We start from the raw sequence: 18,232 nt of genomic DNA on the forward strand, positions 1-18,232 counted from the left end.
TTTTTTTGGTTTTTCTCCGGTACCAGGAACTGAACTCACGACCTTGTGCTTGCCAGGCAGGCGCTTTGCCGCTGAGCTAAATCCCCAGCCCCAATCACTGAAACTCTTAAAGTCCATTTTTTTGAACTCCCACACGCTTCCATGTGTAAATGAAAGAAGACCCCTGGAAATACCCATTTTTCTATTTTGAAAGATAACTCACTCGAGCATAAAGTTAATACAATTTATTACAGCCAAAGTAAAGTTGTGTTACAGTGAGCTCATAACAGACAGGTAGACGCATATCGCCAGGACGGGGTTGGGCTGTCGGGTCCCCTAAGTTTGTCTCCTTCGGCTTCAGAACTCCATTAATATCTCATCCATACGCTGGCCCTGCTGACAGAGGAGAGCCCTTCATGCCTAGTGAGGTGTTTTGAGGACCTTTAGATCAGTAACAGTGGACCTTTTAGAGCTTTCGGGGGTACAGTCCCGCTGGGACTGGGACCGTGTGTCATAGGTTTGCCGCCACAGCTTTAGAACCTTGAAATGTCAACACAAACCCTCAGTTGAGGTACAGGCCTCGGGTTATTCTGAGGGAGTTTAAGCATTCCATCAGGCCTTTAAGTAAGATTGATAACATCAAGTTGGAGGACTTTGAGTTTACAACCCAGGTTTCATGAAATTTTGCTAACTGTATGACCTCAGGCAGTTTTTTCACACCAGGGTAAAAACTGTTATATATTACCATAGAGTTGTGAGGAGACTTGTATCAGAAATCACTTAGCATAGTGCCTAGCACACAGTATACACTGGTTGGACCGTGATCATCATCATCGTGATTACTAGTATGATCAAGTATCAGTCCACCTTGCTGCCAGTCCTACCACCTCAGTCCCTTCATTTGACACAATACTGAGCACAACTGTGTTTCACGATCTGCTCTAGGACCTTGTACCTAGTAGAGAATAGAGGATTTGTTTCTTCTGTCACCTACCAGGAGACACTTCATCTTTTTGGATCCGGGTTTCTTCAAATGGAACGAACAGGAACCAGCACTATATTGAAGCACCTGAGTCCCCGCACAGTTGTGGGAGTGAGTGTCTTCTTACATTCTGTAGCCAGGATATCATGTTTGCCTACCCCTGCTCTAGCATGTCGTAGTAAGAATCCCTATTTCTCCTGATCATGGAGTTGAGGAAGCAGAAGGAGGGAAGATTATAGTTGCCTAGTAAGGGAGCACAGTGTAGTAACACTGTCCAATGAGGGAATATTAGGTGGGGCCTTAAAATATGAGAAGATGTTTACTAGATGGACACTGGATTGGTCTCCTAGGTAGGCCAAAGAGTGTATGATGGGTTATGTTTGGAAATGACAGTGTGGCTTGGGAGGAAATGATGACAAGAGCCAAGAACTATTATTTATTCACCTGTTATGTGCACGAATTATGTCCATGGCTAGGCATTTTGCAGATGTTTTCTTTAATCTTCACAATAGTTAAGGTTGATATCACACACTTCCATTTGATAGCATAACCTTGGCTAAGCCTATGGAAGCATAAAAGTTACACAGTGTATTAGTTTTCTATAGCTGCTATAACAAATTGCCCAGAACTCAGTGGGTTAAAATAACATGAATGCATTGCCTTAGAATTTTAGAGCTAGAAGCCTGGGACAGAGCCCACTTGGCTAATGTCAAGGTACCTAGGGAGAAAGCATTCCCTCATCTTTCCCAGCTCCTAGAAGCTGCCAGCACCTAGGCTTATATCCCCATCTTCCAAGTCAGCAGGCCAAGTCTCCACAGACTGTATCACTCTGACCCTCACCTATAGTGACATTCCTTCTAACTCTCATTCTCTCTTCTACTTTTAAACACACTTATGATTATTGTGAGTCCGCCCAGAGTTAACCCAAGATAATCTCCTTATTTTAAGGTCGGTTCATTAGCAAATTTAATTCCATTTGAAACCTTAATACCCCCTTGCCATGTGACCCAACTTACTCACAGGTTCTGGAATTAGGAGACAGATATCTTGGGATGGGGAGCATTACCTGCCTACACACCATGGTTTGTTAGAAATAGTGATTAGGCAAGGGTAAATTTGGATTTTATCTCAGGTTGTTAGGGAAGCATAGAAGGCTTTCAGTACTGGTGTGATATAAATAAATCTGTATTTTACATAATTAATCCTTGAATCAGAATGTAGCAAGGAACTAAAGAAGAAAAATATTGACATTTGGGGATTCAGTAGGAATTAATGAAGCAGCAGGTGTGGAAGCGGAGAAGAGGGAGTGGATGGAAGATATTTCAGAGGCAAAATCCTCAGAGCCTGTCAGCCCCTGGAATGGCGAGAGGGAAGATCCTGTATTAGTGAGCTCTCTCACTGCAGAGACAAGATACCTGGTACTGAGAAATTAGAGGAAGAAGGATTTATTTTTGGATCCCTGTTTCAAAGGGTTCAGTCCATGGTCTGCTGCCTCCACAGCAGAAGTACCATGGTGGAAGGGTGGACTGCAGGAAGCCACTTACCTCACAGCATCTGGGAAGCACAGAGCCAGAGAAGAGCCAGGGACCAGATACGTCTGGTCAGGGTCACAGCCCCAGGACCCCCTTTCTCTAACTAGGCTCCACCTCTTAATATTATTCAGCAGTGACTTCATCAGTGGGTTAAGGCACCGATGAGGTGAGCGTCCTTAGAGTCTAATTGTTTCTCCAGTTGAGCTGACAAATAAGATTAACTGAAACAGATTTCTGTTAAACTAGATTTTCTAGTTTAGGTGGTTAGCAAGATACTGATTTGTCTCTATATTTTAATGTGCCTGCGATTGTTGTAGTTCATTTATTTGTTCAAACCATTCATTTGTTCACAAAATACTTGTTCAGTATCTACTAAATGCAGGGCTATTCCAGTAACACATAGCTTAGCAAACATCAGTGAGGATGAAACACAAAAATTCCCGCCCTCAAGGAGCTTACCTCCTGACTGAGGGAGACATGCACAGTATACCAAAAAACAGGAAATACAGTATAGATTAGACAGTGTGCAAAGTATTGAAAAAAGGGTAAAAGTAGGGTACATGTTATGAGGAATCCTGGGAGACAGGCTGATTTTGTGCCCCAGGTAGTCATAGTAAGGCTCATTCAGAAGGTGGCATTTGAGCAAAAACTTGGAGGAGGTGAAAGAATGAGCCCTGTGGACCTCTGGGGAGATACATCTAGGGAGCAGCTAACACAGGACTCAGCCGCAGGAGAACCCTCATGTGTCTGAGGGAAAGAACAAAAGTCTGTATGACTGGAGCAGATGAACAAGGGGGGAAGTGGCAGATGACTCTTCTCATACCTGAGAGGGAGCAATTGGCTTGAACTGGACTCTGATAAGAAGAGAACAGTGAGAGGGAAAGAGAGAACCTGGAAGGAAGGGCTCACTCCATCCACATCTGGTTCCCGCTCTGCTTGGAACTTTGAGCACCCAGGGCTTCTCTTGACTCCTGATGTAACCAAGGAAGAGCTCGCATTAGTTGAGTGTTAATCACATGGCAGGCTGTATGTACATTAAGCCATTCAATTCTCAAAATAACATCATCCGGTAGACAGAGGGATTGGGCTCCCTTTCACTGTTAAGGAAACTGGTCAAGATGGCATAGCTAGAAAGATTGGGAGTCAGTCCTACACAGTCCAGCTCCAAAGCCCACTCATGTGGCTACGGCTCCCCATCCCTGAACTACAAGGAGCTGAAGAGCAAGAGGAAGAATCCTTTCTGTCTAAAAAGCCCCTGCTCACTGACCCCTAAAATGTGATCATTAACATTTCATCTCTGAAATAAGCACTATGGGAAATTTGGATGGGTGATATGGCAGGCTGATAAATGCATCGTCCATTTATCCAACCATGTATCCATCCATCTATCCATCTACCCATCTGTCTATCCATCCACCCATCCATCCACTCATCCATCCACCCATCCATGTATCCATTCACCCACCCACTCGCCCATCCATCCATCTACCCATCCATCCACTCATCCATCCAACCATCCATTCATCCACCCATCTATCTACTCATCCACCCATTCACCCATCCATCCACTCACTCATCCATCCACCCATCTACCCACCCATCCATCCACTCATCCATCCACACACCCAGCCATCCATCTATCCATCCATCCATCCATCCATCCATCCATCCATCCATCTACCCATCCATCCACTCATCCACCCATTCACCCATCCATCCATTCCCACTCATCCATCCATCCATCTATTCACCCATCCATCCACTCATCCATCCACACATCCATCCATCCATCCATCCATCCATCCATCCATCCACTCATCCACCCATTCACCCATCCATCCATTCATCCATCCACCCATCCATCCATCCACCCACCCACTCATCCATTCACCCATCTACCCACCCATCCACCCACTCATCCATCCACACACCCACCCATCCATCTATCCATCCATCCATCCATCCATCCATCCATCTATCCATCCATTCATCCTATAAGAGCTCTTCATCGGCTAGCTACTAGGTGCTTGGAATAGGACTTTTCTCCATGATAAGAAGAACTTGCAAGCAGGAAACAGTGTGTCAAAAAAAGAAAAGTGAGGCTGCAAGAAGAAATTTCCCTTACTTGAAGTTTTGCCTCAAAAGATGTTCACATTCATCACTTGGTAACCACTAAGTCACCACACAGTATCATGCTGCTCACCCTTCCTGCTAGATAACTCTCCCTCCACAGCTAATTGCCTTACATCTATAGCCAAGTTCTTGTCAGTTTTGTCACTCTGTTATTACACACAGTAATGGTGTGTAAGATATTAGCCTGTCATTATATATAAATGTGTCTAAGAAAAACTCATTTCCAAGAATCATTTTTGAAAATGAATCCAGTAGAGAGGTAAAAGCTTATTTTCTGTCTCCAAGGACAACATAAGTAACTCTGAGGCTTGTAATGAAAATCGTTTAAGGTGGATTTTATGCCCCCATGGGAATACCAAAGCCACAAACATATTTGGGGAGGTTATATAAAGCCCAGGAAAGAGTTAAGCTAGACACAGGGAAAAGCTCTCGTCCCTACTACTATGCCATGCCTTGATGGGAGGAACAACCCGGCCCTTTCCCCCCACTTACCATTCTTCTATTTATTTTATTATGGTTAATAACATGTGACCAGAAAAGCATTTTTATTATTTCCCCTTCAGTGCCATTAGCTTTAATTTCCTTATTTCAATAACAGAGCACAGGTGTCTTGTCTGACAATAGAACTTTTCCTTCCAGTTATCTATTGCAGTAAAAGTTTAATTCATTACAAAATAAATATTTCATACAACTCTCCCAACCCAGGGCTTGGGATATCTTCTAAGGTCAAGCATTATTTGTGGGCCAGTCCTTCCCCAATTTGTTTTTTTGTTTGTTTGTTTTTTCCACTCTCACCGTGGAGGGTAAGCTGTGTAAGCAGAGGACTTTGTCCCTAGGACAGTGTGTGCACATGGCAGGTGTTCAACATCATAGGGCAGATGACAGACACTATGTCCACTCTCATCTCTCAACAGCCAAATCATCTTTCTACATGAAGAATTTGTCTCTGAAATGGTAAGGGAAAGGATTTAATTTAAATGTTAACTCCCTGAAACACTGGTTAGCTTTAGGATACTTTTTAGACTAACTGCATCAAGCATTTGTTCAAGATCTACTGTCTATAAGTAAGGAACTCTACTCAGGATGCTGAGGGCAGAGTAAAGGTGTGTTTGCCCGGAAGGGGCTAATATAGTAGTCAATATAGTCACTAGTGTGAACCTGGTGATTATTTGCCAAAGGAAGTTAACGTGACCTCAACTCCCTAATTCCCCTCCACGGTCTTCAGTATTCAATTGCGCCGTCTGTCTGGTGCTTGAAGACCCAACTTATGGGCTCTGCAGCCAGACTGCCTGAGTTCAGGTCCTGACTCAATCAAATACTGTATTAGCTCTGAGACTTTGACAACTTGCCTTTTCTAAACCGCAGTTTGCTAATTTGTAAAATAGGAATAAAGAATGAATTAATCACGCAGAGCTGTTGATTAACTGAGCTCATCTTTATAAAATTCTTAGGACTAGAACTGGTAGAGTGTAACTGACCATCAATATTAGTATATTATTGCTACTTTGTGATAGGTGATATTTTACACAGCTGTCTTGAACTATACTATTCATGTCTATTGTTGTGTGCTTTAAAATCAAAATATCTTTCTTACTTTTAGAATGATACATGGTCATCATAAAAGATTTAAATTATATAGAGAAAGGCAATGTTTCTTTGTAATCCTATCAGCAAAAATAAGCATTTTGGTTCAAAATTTGGCAAACTTTCCATATACTAATTTATCTAAGAATGTACAGATACACTTTCAACATAAATACGTTACTATACTATTCCACAAATGGCCTATTTATTAATGTGCTAAAATCATCCATTTTGTGTCATATGAAAAGGTCTATGGTATATATAAGCTTCATTTTGTTAATGGACATGTATACTATTTGCTGCTTTTATAGTATTTGTAAAGATTGGGTCTGCAGTGACCAAGTTAGAGTACATATGTCTTTTTTTTGGGGGGTACATATTTCTTGAAGGGACTGTAACTGTATTCCTTCTAGAGCTCTTCAGATAGAAATACCTAAATGAACATTTATTGATTGGCTGATCATTTTAAGAGAACTGAACAAGCTGTAGAAGTCAGCTTTAACTGCAGAAAGTTCTATTTCTAAACTTTTTCTAAACATTCTAAAAAAGATTCGAATTCGCATGATGTGAGTATTTTTCAGGGTTTCTGTGAGGACAAACTAAAGTAGGAATTTAAAGTGCCAGAAGCCTACGAATTTCAGTCTGTGCTGCCCCTTACCGCCGTGAGAATGCAGTTAATAGGAAAAGCTTAGCCGTCACCTGCCTGTGATAACCCAGGCATCGCCCACAGACGGTGCAGCAGATCACCTCCAGCAGATCGTCTCCAGGAACCACTCTCCGCTCTAGGATTCTATTCTTTAGGAACTTGATTATACTAAAGATAAGCAAGAGGATGGAGATAAAAGCATGGAATAACTGCTCATCCTGATCCATCCAACAACCAATAATTATCCACATGGTGTTTTTAAATTAATACAAAAGGTTAAAATATGCCTCATGAGGTAAAGGAGTGGCACTTACATTAACATTTCATTACCTAATTCAGTTTGCCCACAGAAAGGAGACACTAGGTAGGAGAGTATCAGTGAGCGCAGTTGAACATGGAAACATGGGAGAGGAGATGATTATTGAATAGGATTCAGTGACCCTGTTTATTCAGAGTTTCTTAACCTTGACATTGTCGACATTTGGAACCATACAAATCTTGCCAAGGAGGGCTCTCTAGCACATAGTAGGATGTTTAACAACATTATTAGCCTTTACCAACTAGATGCCAATAAGCTCACCCTCTGCCACATTTTCATATCCAAAAATGGTTCTAAACATTGTCAAATGTCTATTAGAGGTAAAGTACCCCCTGAGAACCACTGATATAAGTATGTGTATATATTTTTGTATAGCATTTTACACATTGCATATACATTTAATACTCATAAGAGTTGTGTGTGTAGGCAGAGTAGATATTCTCCCCCATTTTACAGATGGGGGAGTTATAATCCCATAATACTAAATAGCATGAACTTAAAATTCACACTTTGAACCACTGAGATGGCATTGTGGATCAGATTAGAAAAAGATAGTCTATGTGTTTTTTTGTTTGATTTTTTTGTTTTGTTTTGGGGGGGTTGTTCATTCAATTTTTTTACTTTTTATTGTGGTAAGTAACACATGAAAGGGAATCTAACTTGTGTGGTTTTCTCGTATGTTTTGAATATCAACCCCCTTATCAGATATATGGCTTGCAAATATTTTCATCATCTAGTGTGCCATCTAGTACCCATTACATGGGGTCTTTGAGCAGTAGGTGAGGCTCTACTTTATTAATAAACACCTGGCTTTCTGATATGCCCAGGTCTCTACATTCATGTCTTTAGTCTCATGTCTTTGAGTGTAAAGGTGGAAAGTCTTTTTGATGAGTGCATCTTATCTGGGAAAAGTGATGCTGGACCAATTACTCCCACATTCTTTTTTTTTTTTTTTTTTTTGCACTTTTTTATTTAAAGATTTAAAAAACTAACAAAACAACAATGAAGACAAAATCAAAACAACACAAAAACACTACATGACCTCAAAACAAAATGCTAGGAGTTAACAATGGTTGCTACACCACATACTGTTATCTTCAGGGAAGTTGCTCAGTCCACCAGACATAAGAATGTGAGACTGATCAAACAATCAAAGACAGTAACAAGTAATAAAAAAAAAAACTATTGGAAATGATGCGGAGCTTCACCATACACGACAGCAGAGCAATCAAACTTCCCCCTTACCTGAGGACCACGAAGTATTGGTAAGGCAGCCAGCACCAGAGAACAAAAACGACTGTGAGATGCAGCCGTGTGATGCAGAGTTAACTCGGGGTTGAATTCATCAGCTGTGGAGGTAATGGTTTGAAGAAAAAATTGCAGAGTTAGAAAATGGGATAGCGTGTGAATAAGTGATTCCCGTAACTATGACGATATGTCTTGAGGAAGTGTGGGCCTCCCACCTGTAAAACCCTTCCATTAATTAACAGTGCTATGTGGAGACACTGTTATGCAGAAAGATTCAAATAGGTAAAAGCTGCGATACCAACAGGCTTAAGAGCTCGTGTCTTGAAGAATAAGGAAACTGCCTGAAGACAGGGAATTGCAATCTGCAGACATCAGAGATGGGTGGTTTCTAGAAGCCCAAAAGAGCTAGAAACTCTAGGAGACGGGAAATAAGGGGAGGAGCCATAAAAATCCACCGCAGTCCCCAACTCTCAGGCTGAGCCCGAAGTGGCACACACTGACCTCTATTAATTTGCACCTGTCATTTCACCGGTGGCATAGGTATCAACACGGCTGCCTGTTTCTGGGGAGGCCTGTTATTATATCAGAACTCAGGTTTGTAGACAGTGAGAGTGTCATCACATTAAGAACAATCTGCTTCACATGTGTGAGATAATAGGATTTGAGGTTAATGAGCTCATGTCTGGGCTATCGATCCAAATGTGAATGAATTGTAATTGGCCATCGTTCAATGCCAACTTATAACCAGCCTGCGCAGTATGAATGGGACACTTTATTCACTGAAATAACTACAGAACCACAGAAACCAAAACTTGCTCACAGAGCTGGACAACTGCCAAGCACCCCTCCCTCCCTTCCTTCCTCTCCCCTCGCTTCTCTACTTCCAAGTGAATGAGAAATTGTTAGAAGGGTGTAGGGTAACACACAGGCCACCATAAACTCCCCTCCCAGCAGACTGAAAAACTGTGACCTAAGATATGAAGGGCTTTCCTTTTTACCAGAAAGCATTTTTTTTTATTATTTTGCCATCACAAACCCAGATTTTGAAAGATTTAATCTCTAAGTATCAAGGTTATTTAAAACAAAGATGTTCTAAGTAATGCCCCATTCAGCTCTAATTTCCTACGATTCTGTTGATGGTACCACTGTTTTATTTTATTTTTTCGGGGGGCGGTTTCTGGTACCAGGAATTGAACTCACGACCTTGAGCTTGCCAGGCAGGCGCTGTGCCGCTGAGCTAAATCCCCAGCCCCAGGTACCACTCTTTTAGGTGACGATATTTTCTATAGAATTTTACCCATAGATGAAAATATGATCCATGAATAGCACTGAAAATTTATCCACTTAACTATCATTGAACAGAACTCCAATGGATACTAGAACTGGTAAATTAACTGAAGGACGGAAAAGCATCAGAGAAACATGAGCGAGCAGAAGCACCAAAGCACCACACTGGACCCCCTGAGGAGCCAAGAGCAGCGGGTTGGAGAGTAAAATGTAGTGCACAGAGTATGGGACTTAGAATTGGGTTTGACAACTACACTTGGTCATGTATTTTGTTTTTTTAGTCATGTATTTGATGTGCAATAATTTGGCAAGCCCTTGGAGCTCTCTGAGCCTCTGTCCTTGTATCCAGGTATACTAATATTATTATGTGAATAATAATTATTATGTATACGGATTAATCTCAAAAGCATGTTGAGTAAAATAAGTCTTACAAAAGGATAGCTATTGTATGAGTCCATTTACATTAAGTTTGAAAACAGACAAGAACGTATCTACCACGGTAGAAAAACCTAAACATTCTCTCAGAAGTTAACTGGAACTTACACTTAGCCATGGTCTCAATTGTCTGTCTGAATCTTAGTTGATAACAAACATGAAAACAAATGCACACGCTGCACAGTGAAAACAGTAACAACATTGGGCCCAGAGCTCCCGCTTAGCCAAGCTCATGAGAAATGGTCAGGGCGACACAGCAGACCCGAGGGTGATGGCTTTTGTCACGGGATCATTACTATGAATCAGCAAGAAAATCCTTTTCACAAACTCCTCCACGTTCAGAATCTTCTCCAAATGTCTCTCACTTTGCCGGGTAACTTTAAGTACACACAGCCTCAGGAAATTGTTTCCAACTCTGAAAACATCAGCTAACTTTAGGAATGCAGAACTGATGAGAATGGGGAATGGATACTTCTGGAAAAGGATAGGAACGCGAACTACTGCTTCCGGATCTCAGACCTTTGTCGAATTCCATAAGAGTAGGATTAGCATCCAGGTCCTGCTTGCCATACCCAGCATTTGCCAGGAGCTGAGTTTGATGCCATGACCTCAGTAGTTACTGGACAAGCCTCATCAGAAAGATCGCACACTCTGCCTCAGCACCGCCACCCTCTCCCACCACCCTCTCACAAGCACTTTTTTTTTTTTTTGGTCTTTTTGAGACAGGGTCTCGCTATGCAGTTCAGACTGACCTTGAGCTCATCTTGTAGCCTAGGCTGGTCTTGAACTCAACAGCAATCCTCCTGCCTCAGCCTCCGGAGTGCTGGGATTCCAGGCATGCGCCACCACGCCCAGCCCACAAGCATTTTTAAAGCATTAAAAGAAAACTGGGCACATTTGGCTATGCAGTACAACGATTTGCTGTGTGGCTACATTCATCCGTAACTCACAAAAAACACTAAATAGCAAGGTAAATCCTTAATTCTGCTGGTGAAGATTGTAAACTCTTAGCTCCAAAAGTCACGCTGTAGTCATGAGACTCAGACGAAACCTGAAGTCCCAGCGAAGAACCTGAAGCTAGGTTTGCATCCTTCTGACCAAAGACCAACACTAGGGGGAGACTCGCTCCCTTCTCAGCCGAAACGATCTGCAAATCCTCTCAGTCACCACAGGCTCTAGGCACAGATCATAAACAGCCCCAAGTTCGGTAATTGATTAACAGAGATGGGCAGGCAGCAGATGTCACCCAGGGGACAGAATGAATGAGACCCAGCCACGTGACGGAGAGTTATCTTCCCAAAATCATTCCAAAAAATCTAAAAAAAGTTAAATAAGATGCCAAAGGTCTTAATTCATTAATGTTATCAAATACCATCAACCTTTTTACAACCATAACAATTTGATGTTCTTTGCTATAAAGGTGATATTTAATGATATCAGTGGTGACATATTGATATTACTGATTATAAAAAAGTAATTATAATACCTAATTGTAAAAAGCTTTATGTGCACTTAAAAAAAAAAATTCTTCCAGCAATCCAGTGAAAATGTATTAGCTATTCTTCTGTCAGAAACATTTTTAAAAATTTTTTTATTTTAAATAGTAAAAGAAGGATAACATAATAATGGGGGGGCTTACAGACAAAGTGGTAGGAAATTATCAATGGTTATTGTTTTACATATTGTTGTCTACAAAACAGTTTCTCAGGAAAACAAATAGACAAATACTAGTGAGTTACAGACAAAAGAGGTGGGAGATTATCAATAGTTGTTGTACTATACTTTGGTTTCTTAAAGTGGCTTCTAAAGAAGATAAATAGAGCTACACATGAGTGACCTATTGAATAATCACTAACTATTTCTGTCAGAAATCTTAAGGCACAGAGAGATTCAGTGACTCAAAAAGCAATATGGAATAGCGCGTAAGAGCAAAGTGTCGAATCAGATGATCAGGCAAGTCTCAGCTCTGCAATGTAGTAGCTGTGTAACTTGGCAAGCTGATTAACCTTTCTGCTTCTTATTTTCCTCACTTATAAATGAGAGTAACAATCGCACCTACCCTCGTGGGTCGTTGGGAGAGTTAAATGAGTTAATAATACATGTAAAACACCTAGAACAGTGCTTGGCACATAGTAAGCACGTAGCCATTGCATGAGCCAGAGTCACATATTTATTTATTAAACTACAGATCAGTGCCTTGTATCAAACACCATGTTAGTCCTGGAGAAAAGTAGAGGAAAAGACCTTATAGTTTGTTGGGAAGACAGACGCGCAATTCTCATAATCGGAACGTGTGATGCATTCCATGCCAGAGGAAGTAGATGCCGTGCAGCGCGTGGCGGGGAGGTTAGGGGTCATCTGTGGACGCAGGCCCCGGATGGGAAGCCGACTACACTTGAAACTGCAGCAGCCGCAGCAAAAATCACCAACACTTCTGAAAGTATTTTCAAGGCTTTGGAGTGGGGAAGATTCCATGAATTGTAATATCTAGTCTGACCTTGGAAACATTCTGGACAATTCTCTCAGCTCTTGGATTTTCATTTCCAGACACACAAAATGTCAATCACTCTGGTTACGCTAAGAAATAAGTAAATCATGATAGGGGCTTCCGTTGTTTGTGAAGAGTTCACAAAGGCAAGAAAACCTGGTGGTAGATCAATGGATAACTGTCAACCACATGCCTTTTCTTAGAAGAGATCATGTTAAATTGCCATGTGGCCTATACTAGGCAAACATTAATAAACTCCCTATTTTGATTCATTAGAGAACACTCATTTGTACAAGGTGCAAACATTTCCATCCTGAACGGATGTAATCCAATCAAAATAAAATTTCCTATTACCTTCTCATTGCAATAAATTAGCAAAGTACAGAAAGCAGAAAGGGGTAGAAAAACCACCCACAATTCCATCACCACTGTTAAGATTATTCCTTTCAACCTTTAAGTACTGTTTTCCTTAAAATAATTGTGATTATATTGCATAACTCTAAGGCAATGAAAATACTTTTTAAATGTGATGGAGGAGGAATGTTAGGTACCATTCACCTCTCTCAAACTCTTAAGTTATACTACACGGCTCCTCACCACACCAGGCGCCCCGTCCCAACCTGTTCACTCACTTACATAGCACTTTCCAAGGGGTGCTACCAGGATCTCTTGCTGCACTCAATTCTCCTACACTGCAAAGCTGGGTCTTACTCATCTCTGTATCCTCATTACTCTACAACTTTCCTGGTACATAGTAAACGGTCAATGCTTTTTTGGGGGGTGTGTGTTAAATTAAACTAGCTTTTTTGAAATATGGCAACCCTACTGCTGCCTTTGTACATAGCAGGAGTTGTTGTTCAGTTCTCTCATTTCATAGATGAAACCAAAGTAGTTAAAGGACAAAGGTTTCTATGCATAAGTGATTGCAAAAGAAAAAAAAAAAAAAACAGATGAACATAGAAGCTGAATATTCTGTAATTCCACCACCTGAAGATAACCACTATTCAATATCTTTATGTAATTTGCACAAACGGGATAATAGCGAAACATTCTCTTTATCATGGGCAATTTCTTACAATGCAGCTTTTTACAAAACCTCTTCCACCCTCTTCTCTATGAAACACCGTCCTGCTCCGCCCCAGAATCCACGTAGCCAGCTTTAATGACCAGTGTGGATCTTCCCATGTTTTCCAACCTGCTAGGCACATGAAGACCACATAAATAAATACATGCGGGGGGCTCATCATTGTTTTTCAAATATGAACTCATAGTATAGCTACATATTTCTAGATCTTTTTTTCACGCTTGACAATTTGTTACAGAAATATGTCATGTCACCTGATTTTGATCTACCTCTTGTGATGGGGGCCCCTGCTCAGATGCTCTGCTGCACGGGATTCTACGGCGGTGGGTCAGATGCTCGGTAAGCTCCTGCATGAATGCTGGCTCAACCTTCGCGATAGGAAAGGGAGCCCCATGGCAATAATAAGTGCCCAGCCCTGTGACAGCAAACCTCTGGCTTCTCCAGGTGGAAGGGGTCCACCGTTCCTGAGCTGTCACTAAGGCCTGATGGTCTTCTTGAGGATTCCTGTCCATTCTTGTCCTTCCACATTCCTGATCAACCAACCTGGTAGGCTGTTGGCCTCTGCTCAGTCTTCCAAGAGCCCCCCTACCAGCGAGTTTGCCCTGTCCTCTGAGGTCCTTGCCAGTGTCAAATCCCATGTCCTGAGGAAGTTCCCAAAAGCCAGTGAATCCCTGCTTATCCTGTTGCCCGTTCTGCCTCTTTGATTAAGTCTCGGCAAAATTTGTTCCCTGGCGTACCTTCCTGGCCCCTGCCAATAAGAGTTAATCTCCATAGCATCTTTAACGTATAATCTCTGTTCTCCCTTATCAGGCCTCAAATGTCCCCAGCTGGTTTTTGCTGGAAATGAGCACTGGTTATCTCACCAGTTCTCTTCTGGAGAGACAGGAGGGGCTCCCCCTCAGAGAGACACCTGCTGTCCTGTGGGGGTGGGGCCTGGGTAGTACCCGGGCTCCACTGCCCTTCTAAGTGCTGGTTACCCCCACTGCATTCTAAAGACGTGAATAATCAAGAGCATTCCCATCTACTTCGGTCACCTCTGGCAACGCTTTTAGCCATTGGGTTTTGACCTCATGCCAGGGACTGTCTGTGCTGTACCCATTACACGGACAGCAGGCTGATTAGAATATCACACTCTATCACCGGAACCTGTGAATATGTCTTCTTACACTGGAACACTTAGACGATATTAAGCCAAGGACTTTTGAAATGACTTCATCATAAACTCACTGGGTAGATCCAATGTAATCACGAGAGCCCGTATGAGTGAAAGAGGGAGATTAAAAAGAGTTCAAGAGAGGGAGAGATTTGAAGATGTCATGTTACTGGCTTTAAAGATGGAGAAAGAGACTATCCATGAAATACAAGAGGCCTCCAGAAGCTAGAAGATGCAAGAACAGATTCTCCTGAAGGAACACCACCCTGCTGACACCTTTTTTGAGCCCAGTGTGAGTCACTTTGGACTTCTATCTTCTAAAATTTTAAGATAACAAATGTGTCATAGAGTAGTAATTCAGGGTAATTTGTTACAGCAGCAAAAGGAAGCAAATACAGTGGAGTAAGGTCCTCCTTGCCACCAGCGAATGATCCGCCCCCAACCGCGTACTATATGTTTGGGTCCTCTGAGAAGCAGCCTTCAAGATGAATTAGACTAGCTAAAAGTTGTTGGAGAAAACACTAAGCATAAATGGAAAGAGGAGGCAGAAGCAGGGAGCTCTCCAGGCTGCGATGGAGGTCCAGCCCCTATAAAGGAGGGAAGGGCGAAAAATTGGTTAGGGAAAATGTGGCCCTGAGCAATCCTCGGCCGGCCATCCAGGGGCCCAGGACGCATTGTCCAGCTTGGGGAGAATGTGACCTTGCAGTACATGTTCGTTATTTCCTCTTGGCTGAGACACAATACTAACACCCACAGCGTAACTGGGGAAAGTTGACTGGGGCTCGTGGTTGGTAGAGGTTTCCGTCCATGGTCAGCTGGCTCCAAGGCAGGGCAGCATGGCAGAGGAGAAGCAGCTCATAACACGGCAGCAAGAAGCAGAGAGGAACCAGGGGGAGAGGGAGGGAGAGAGACCCTTACAGGCCACGCCCCCAGAGACCCACCTCCTCCAATCAGGCTTCCCCTTCCAAATCACATTTAGCTGTAAACTCGGGGAACTAACCCACTGATGAGTATCATGCTCCTATGATCTGGTCACCTCGTGAAAGCCCCACCTGCGAGCACATGCGGCTTTGAAGGGACACTCAGGTATACACCCTAACACGGTAAGCGCTACGGCCGGTGCCAAGGTGTTGTAGCTACAGGCTGCCAACCAGTGACGCTTCAACAGCCAGAAGGGAGATCCGAGAACCGTTTCCACAGTCGCAGGCCACCCAGCCCAAACCCAGCTCACGGCCTCAGCTAGAAAGCCCTTAAATGCTTTTCCTGTGACGAAATTTTATAGCTAAGATTCAAGGAGGAACGTGTAAAGTGACTCGATGGAACACATTTCTTACTAGGAAATTTAAAGTTAATTAATTAGTTAATTGGGGGACTGAACCTCAGGCCTCCACACTGATCCCAGCCATTCCCTACCTTCTTTGGGGACAGGACCTCACTACGCTGAGAAGTTGCCCAGGTTGGGCTGGAGCTGCCAGTCCTCCTGCTTCAACCTCTGGATGCGCTGGGATGCTAGACATGCGTCAGGCAGACGTTACTCACCAGTCAAAGCCCCCTGTCCACGGGAGCAGAGGCTTAACCCGTGAGCTTGCCACTGGGCAAGAGAGTATCAGCGCATATGATGCCTGCCGCTAAGGGGATCCCCAAGAGACAAAGGGAGAGATGGAGCAGCATATACCCAGATACTGACCCTCTGATTTACAGATTAGACAAGTCACTGCTCCTCAGCTCTTGGAGAGTCTAGGAGAGTGAAGAGAAAATAGAATTTCCTTCAAATGAAGCTTTCTCCTCATGGAAAAAAAAATATGTCAAAAGAGGGAAGTGATACCCTTCTTCATCTGATAGCTAGACCAAATGCCTTTCAATTACAGTGATATCATAAATTGCCAGATTGCTATCCAAAGAGTAAAAATATCAGTGTTGAGAGGAACTTCCATATCCATAGAGCGTTCGGTATTATCAGTCTTTTGATTTCTTCAATTCTGACGGGCAGCAGATATTTCATCTTTATTTACTCTGCATTTGCTTAGCGGCTGGAGAGGCTTTCTATGTGTCAACCGTCTTTACAATGCGACGGGCTGTCTGCTCAGCCCATTTCACTGTTGGGTTGTCTGGTTTCTCTTGCTCGTGTTTGTAGAAGGTGTGTACACACTGCAGATACGAACTCCTTATCTACCACACACACGGCAAATATTTTCAACCTATTTTTTGCTCATTTGAATGGCATATTTTATCAGACAAAACATTTAAATTCTCATAAAGTCAAATATATTTTTGTTTTACAGTTTCTGGGTTCTCTATCTTTGTTTACTTGATTCCCCTGTGCCCACGTTTTAAAATATAGTATCCTAAATTTTCTTCTATGATTTTACTTTTATTTTTGCATTTACTATTTCACTCACCTGAAATTTAGTTTTTGTGTTATTGTTTCTGACCGTGAAATAATACATGTGACTTGTAATCGTTTTAAGAAACCTTATACTCTTACATAACAAGAAAAATGTTTACTTATAATTCTCCACCTTCCTAGTATATAGCCTGTGCAAAAATGTCTACACTACTTTCTAGTTTTCTTTTCTATGCAGTGCACATGATCTTAAATTTTTTAACGTGATAAATTGTGTTATTTAATTGCCTTTGTCATTAGTACAGTTTTTCAAAGGTACCGTCATTTTGGCAAGCGTGAGGTCATGAGTTTGATTCCTGGTACCAAAAAAAGAAAAAAAAAAGGTACCATGATTTAAATACATATGTATGAACATTCACATTTGTTTTCAATTTTTTGCTATGGTAATGTCCATGATGCTGCCTTTCATTGTTAGGCTATAGGTTGCACTTTATTGAAAAGTTCACTCCAATATGTATGTTTGTTCAATTTTATTTTTATAGTGTATCTTAAGCATTTGTTCAGTTTTTTAAATTTTTTTTTTTTTTTTGGTACCAGGAATCAAACTCAGAACCTTGTGCTTGCCAGGCAGGTGCTTGTGCCGCTGAGCTATAGCCCCAGCCCTGTTCAATTTTGATAACATCTATAAGTACTCATTTAAAAATAGGTGAGGAGAAGAAAAGAAAGTCCTTTTCTTCTTTTTCCCATTGGGTCACTGCACTGAGACATATCTGAATGAAATGGGGGATGTGGAGCTACCTCTTAAAAAAGAACTGGCCCTCCAGAGCACAACTGGTATTTAAGGAATTCTTTCTAAAGAGCACCAAGGACAAGTACAAAATTGAAGAATTCAGGAGTAAAAAAAAAATAAGCAATAGATGCAGCATCGGGGAAATCTCCAGGTGGAAGGATCCAAAAATCCCAAAGCACCAGCAGTCAAGGATCAATAAGGCAAGGACACCAGTTGGTTTAATACCAC

At 42.0% G+C, this 18,232-nt stretch overlaps 1 long non-coding RNA gene across 3 annotated transcripts; it reads right to left on the bottom strand.

Annotated features, from left to right (window-relative positions):
- Positions 1–238: 238 nt before the first annotated feature.
- On the bottom strand, positions 239–16,404 carry LOC102009735. 3 transcript variants are annotated; one of them, XR_001231486.1, is made up of 6 exons: positions 16,302–16,404; positions 8,421–8,524; positions 6,869–7,024; positions 3,317–3,464; positions 1,406–1,523; positions 239–372 (listed from the first exon to the last, which is right to left on the bottom strand). It is a non-coding gene; the product is annotated as an uncharacterized LOC102009735 (long non-coding RNA). The 3 variants fall into 3 exon arrangements; XR_001231485.1 differs by lacking the exon at positions 3,317–3,464; XR_001231484.1 differs by lacking the exons at positions 239–372; positions 1,406–1,523; positions 3,317–3,464 and adding an exon at positions 5,266–5,572.
- Between the last annotated feature and the right edge of the window lie 1,828 nt (positions 16,405–18,232).

Source organism: Chinchilla lanigera, unplaced genomic scaffold, assembly GCF_000276665.1.
Source record: "Chinchilla lanigera isolate Chin_1 unplaced genomic scaffold, ChiLan1.0 scaffold00099, whole genome shotgun sequence".
Lineage (NCBI taxonomy): Eukaryota > Metazoa > Chordata > Mammalia > Rodentia > Chinchillidae > Chinchilla > Chinchilla lanigera.